Source organism: Chrysochloris asiatica, unplaced genomic scaffold (genome assembly GCF_000296735.1).
Source record: "Chrysochloris asiatica unplaced genomic scaffold, ChrAsi1.0 scaffold00152, whole genome shotgun sequence".
NCBI classification, from domain to species: Eukaryota; Metazoa; Chordata; class Mammalia; order Afrosoricida; family Chrysochloridae; genus Chrysochloris; species Chrysochloris asiatica.
The window spans coordinates 2,807,265-2,812,824 of NW_006408670.1; positions in this window are offsets into that span (position 1 = coordinate 2,807,265).

Genomic DNA, 5,560 nt, shown 5'->3' on the forward strand with positions numbered 1-5,560 from the left:
TACACTTCCCCAAAGTTGAGTGGGGTAAGATTTCTATGTGAACTCTCTATTTAATGAACATGTAAGTAAGTATCCAGTGATCCTTCCAAAACTGTATGTTAATTTTAAAGTACTGAAACATTGGAATGGAAAGATAACATGTAGGTAGTGATTGTTTATAAAATTTTAAGATTTTCTGGAAGCTATTTATTTGATCTTTTTTACATTAGGCTTGTTGTGGTTGTTGCATGCCATTGAGTCAATTCTGACTAATAGCAATCCTATGTGTAACAGAATGAAATACCACCCAATTCTGCACCATTCTGATAATCATTGTTATGTTTGAGACCATTGTTGCAGCCATTCTGTCAATCCATATCATTCAGGATCTTCTTGTAATTTTTGCTCATCCTCCATTTTACCAAGCATGATGTTTTTCAGGGACTGGTCCTTCCTCATCATAAGGGACATTAGGCTTGCAATTTTCTATAATGTGCAGTGTTAAAAATATATCACCAACTTTGAACTTAAATCAATATATTTAGCAACATCATGTACATTGCCATGTAGAGCTAGAGCTGAAGAGTGAAGCGTACAGTTGAAAGGATATGCACAAGAGCACCCAAGCTTGCAGATAGTGCCCATTGGACCTAGTTTCAATGGGAAAAAAAAAATTAAACAAGTGTAAATCACTACAATCTGATTAACTTGTCCTATACTTATGGATGTTGTAGCTTAAAACACCAATCAAGAGGGAAAGAATCTTTACAGCTAGGATCATTCCCATCCCCTCTGTACACAGGATTGATAGGGATGGGCAACTTAGACACTGGCTACTTAAAATGGAGAGGGGGAGCTGTAAAGGCATGATGTGACAGGTTTACAACTTTTCAAGGGGGAGTTCAGATTCACCGGGGGGGTGGGGGGGAGAGGGAGGGTAGAAACCCCACTTAGTGGTTTTCATTCTGTCTAGATAGGTCTGGTGAAAGGAAGGAGATGGGGACAAGACACTCATGATTCAATAGTGAGTAATTGTTACCATGACTGATTGTGATTGTCACAACTGTAAAGGTAGAAGTTTTGTACCAAAAAGGGGTGAGTGGTTGATCTTGCCGTCTGGGAGTAGAGGACCCTGGGACCATCAAGGGAGAAGAGCAGGAGCGGAGAGTGAGACCCTGCCCAGAGAAGCAGTGACGCCAGAGAGGGAAGTATAGAGAGACTGAGCAGCTGAGGGCTCTAGACTCATGGAGGGAGAGGGGACGTGTGCTGGTGGATGGTAGGCAGGCTTGCAGGGTGTGCCCTTTGGCTGTTTGAATGATTGTACATTCCTGAGTGTTTGGGTGCACATCAAAAAAAAAAACAAAAAAAAAAACCAGAAGGAATAGAAGCAAATGATGAAGCAGTGAAGCATGCAGGGGATTGTAATCATTGCAATGAAACAAATACAATTGTAATCATTACAATTATATTAAACGAATATGATAGGATGACTGTAAAATTGATGTTCCCAACACAAACGATCACTCAATTCACAATAAAAACTTGCAAAAAAAAAAAAACATAAAAAAGCCTACAAAGGAGAACCAATAAGCTAAGCTCTGATTTCTTGGTAGACCATGCAGACAAGAAGGCAAAGGGACAACATATTCTGGAAGAAAAAAAAGTGTCATCTAGGAATTGTATGAGCATACCCAGAAAAATTATCCCTCAAATATAATGACATCATAAGAACATTCCCAGATACACAAATATTTAGGGAATTTGTAAAAGATAAAACAGGTCAACCTTACAAGATACGCTAAAGGAGGTACTTCTGACAGAGAATCAACATTGTCAAACAGCAACTTGAAATTAATACATGCAGCAACATCACTTGAAGTTCAATCTATATATGGTGGTGGTGGTGGTTCTGTGCCGTGGAGTTGGTTCCAATTCATAGCAACCCTGTACAGGGTTTCTGATGCTGTAAATCTTTACAGGAGCAGAAAGCCTCATCTTTCTTCTGCAGAACAGCTGGTAGTTTCAAACAGTTGACCTTGAGGTTAGCAGCCCGATTCGTAACCACTACTCTACCTACGTATTGTTGTTGTTAAGTGCCTTTGAGTCGATTCCAACCCATAATGACCCTGTAAAGGGTTTCCAAGGAGCAGCTGTGAACTTGAACAGCAGATCTTGCAGTTCAAATGCCTTTGTAGTCTGACACATTAGCCCACAGTGCCACACCAGTACTCCTACCTGTGTATAGAAACATCAAAATAAGAAACTACAAAACTGAAAATGGGAAACTTGAGATGTCAGTTTGTAAATGGTGATGACTACAAAGCAAAAAATAAAAAAAGGAAATAAATGTAATAGTTACAGAATCGAGAGGAAAGAAAAGTGTTATCAAAATAGAATAGACTGTTTTTAAACTTGGGAATACAATAATAAATTACACGGCAACCTAAAAAAAAAAATAATAAATATTCTTACAAAAATAAAAAAGAAGAAAAGCATAAAGATTCAGAAAATACTAAAACAACAGAAACAAACAGCATTAAAAAATACAGAATATAAACAACGCAAAAAAAGGGGGCAAAATGACGGTAAATTGACATATAATATGTAGTAAATTCGTATTTATCGTATTTACACTGAATGTAAATGGACTAAATGTACCAATTAAGAAACAGAGAGAAGTAGAATGCATATAAAACATGATTCCTCCATATGCTGTTTATCGACCCCAAGACAAAAATAGGCTAAAAAAAATCAAAGGATGGACAAAAATATATCAAGCAAATGCCAACCAAACATTTCTGGCAAAATAAACATTAAGGCAAAAACCAGCAAAGATACAAGGAAGGACATTATATAATTATCATAGGGTCAATCCAACAAAACAAGAAAACCATAATAAATATCTACACACCCTAGGCATAAGACTGCAAAGTCATTTGAACTGCAAGATCTGCTGTTCAAGCTCACAGCTGCTCCTTGGAAACCCTTTACAGGGTTGCTATGGGTCGGAATTGACTCGACAGCACTTAATAACAACAACAATAATAGTGAGAGATTTTAATACACCACTTTTGAAAAAGGATAGAAGAACCAGAAAGAAACGTTACAAAGACACAGAGAAACAAAGCAATGCAATCAACGAACTTAACCTCATATATATGTAAAGAGCATTCAAACCAACAAAAGCATAGTACACATTCTTTCCCAGTGCACAGGGAACGTTTCCCAGATTAGACCATGTGTTAAGCTGCAAAATAAGCCTCCATAAATTTACGAACATGAAAATATTACACAGCATCTTCTCAGATCACAATGCTATAAAATTAGAAATCAGCAATAGGAAGACCAAGGAAAGAAAGTCAAACTAAACAAACTGAATAACACCCTTCTTAAAAAGTATTAGGTAGTAGAATAAATAAAATGTGAAACTACAAAATTCCTAGGAACAAATGAGAATGAAAACACAACACACCAAATTTTTAAGGACACAGAAAAAGCAGCACTGAGAGGACAATTCATTGCAATAAATGCACACATACAAAAAAGAGAAAGAACCAAAATCAACACATTATCACATCTCCAACAATTAGAAACAAACCAGCAAAGTAAACTTACGGTCATCAGAAGAAAAGAAATGATAAAGATTAGAACAGAAATAAATGAGCTAGAAAACAGAAAAAAACTATAGAAAGAATCGCCTGGACAAGAAGATTGTTCTATAAAAGATTAATAAAATTGAAAAAACACTGGCAAACCTAGCAATAGAAAAGATGAAGAAAACACAAATAACATACATAAGAAACCTCATGGATATTGTCACATCAGAACCAATGGAAATAAAAAGGATAATAACAGAATACTATGAAAAGTTGTACACCAACAATTTTGAAAACCTAGAGGAGATGGATACATTTTTAGAAAAACATGCCCAACCAAAACTTACACAGAATGAAGTAGAAAACTATAAAATACCTATAACAAAAGAAGAAAATGATCAGTTCATCAAAGAATTCCCAACCAAAAAAAAGAGTCCAAGTACAAATTACTTTACAGATGAGTTTTACCTAACATTCCAGGAAAAGCTGTCACCAATTCTAACCAAATTATTCCAGAATATAGAAAAAGATGGAAATTTTCCGAAAACATTTTGTGAAGCTAGCATAACTGTTATACGTAAACCAGAGAAGAAAGTAAATTACAGATCAATAGCTCTCAAGAACATAGATGCAAAAATTCTCAACAAAATCCTAGCTAACAGAATTCAACAACACACCAAAAAAAACAAACAAACAAAAAAAAAAAACATCATAATGAACTGGGATTCATATCAGGGATGCAAGAAAAAAAATCAATGTAACCCACCATATTGTGTGGAAAAAAATTATAATCCTGTTTATTATATTCGGGTAACTTTTTTTATTTCCTGAAGTAAAGACTTTATGATCCCTCTCTTTTTCTTTGTTTACTTCCTGAAGTGAGTAAAGACTTTATAGTCACTTTCTTTTTCTTTAAACCACTTCCTGGAGTAAGGAATTTATGATAACTTTCTTTTTCCTTAAACTACTTCCTGGAGCAAAGACTATGATCACTCTCTTCTTTTCCTAAAGTAGGAATGTGCACCTTTAAAAATTTGAACTAGCCAACTGGGTAATGGAATAGATTGTGCGGTCAAAACCCTAGCTAATAGGGTGAGACACAGGCTTGAGACTCGCGTCAGGGATTAAAAACCCTAGTGGACTGCCCACTTGGTGTGCTTGCTAGCCTGTTCGTGTATGTACAGCTACGCGCAAGCACCCTCTTGCAGGAGTACATTTTACTTTGCCAAGGTAATTTAGTCTCACGGAGTGTCTTTTATGTGACATTGGGATTCATTTCTAACAATTTGGGGGCCATCTGGGATTTCCCATTCCCTTTGGGAAGCAGCTTTAGCCTTCTCCTCTGAGGGAGACGCGTCCTGCTGTCCAGTTACAGCAGCCCTCAGGTGAGATCTGCTGAAGTCTCCCAAGGAAGCGAATAAATCCGGACCCTTGGCAAAGTGGGAAAAAGGCCTGCTCGAGCACCATGTGGCAACCAGGTAACTTCGTGCACGAACCAAAGGTAAGGAAAATCGCGGGGGCGAACAGTACTTCCTTTGGTGGTTGGGACAACCCGGAGGTTGTGTGTGTGTGAATGAGACGTGCCTTGGGCACGAAGCGAGTGTGGAGTCCTGATCTGCAGTTCCGTGACCACCTCATATGGCTGAGGGCAGTATCGAGTCAAGGATTCCATCCAAGTTGGGGGTTTATACCAACACGCCCATTGCTAAGAGGGGTCCAACATTCCCGAAAAGAAAGCAGCCAGAGACGGACGAAGCGAAAATAAAGAGAGCAAGAAACCTCCAAGTATAGGGGTAGGTTGAGCCTCTTTGGAAACACAACCAGGTAGCCGGGATGGGAAATAACATTAGTAAAAGAATCTCTAGAGAAAATGGGACCCAAAACAACAAAATCCCCCTTGATAGACCATTGGGATTAATGTTAAAATACTGCAAAGAGAACCTTCGAACTAAAGGGAAATAAAAATAACAAATGATAAGATATTG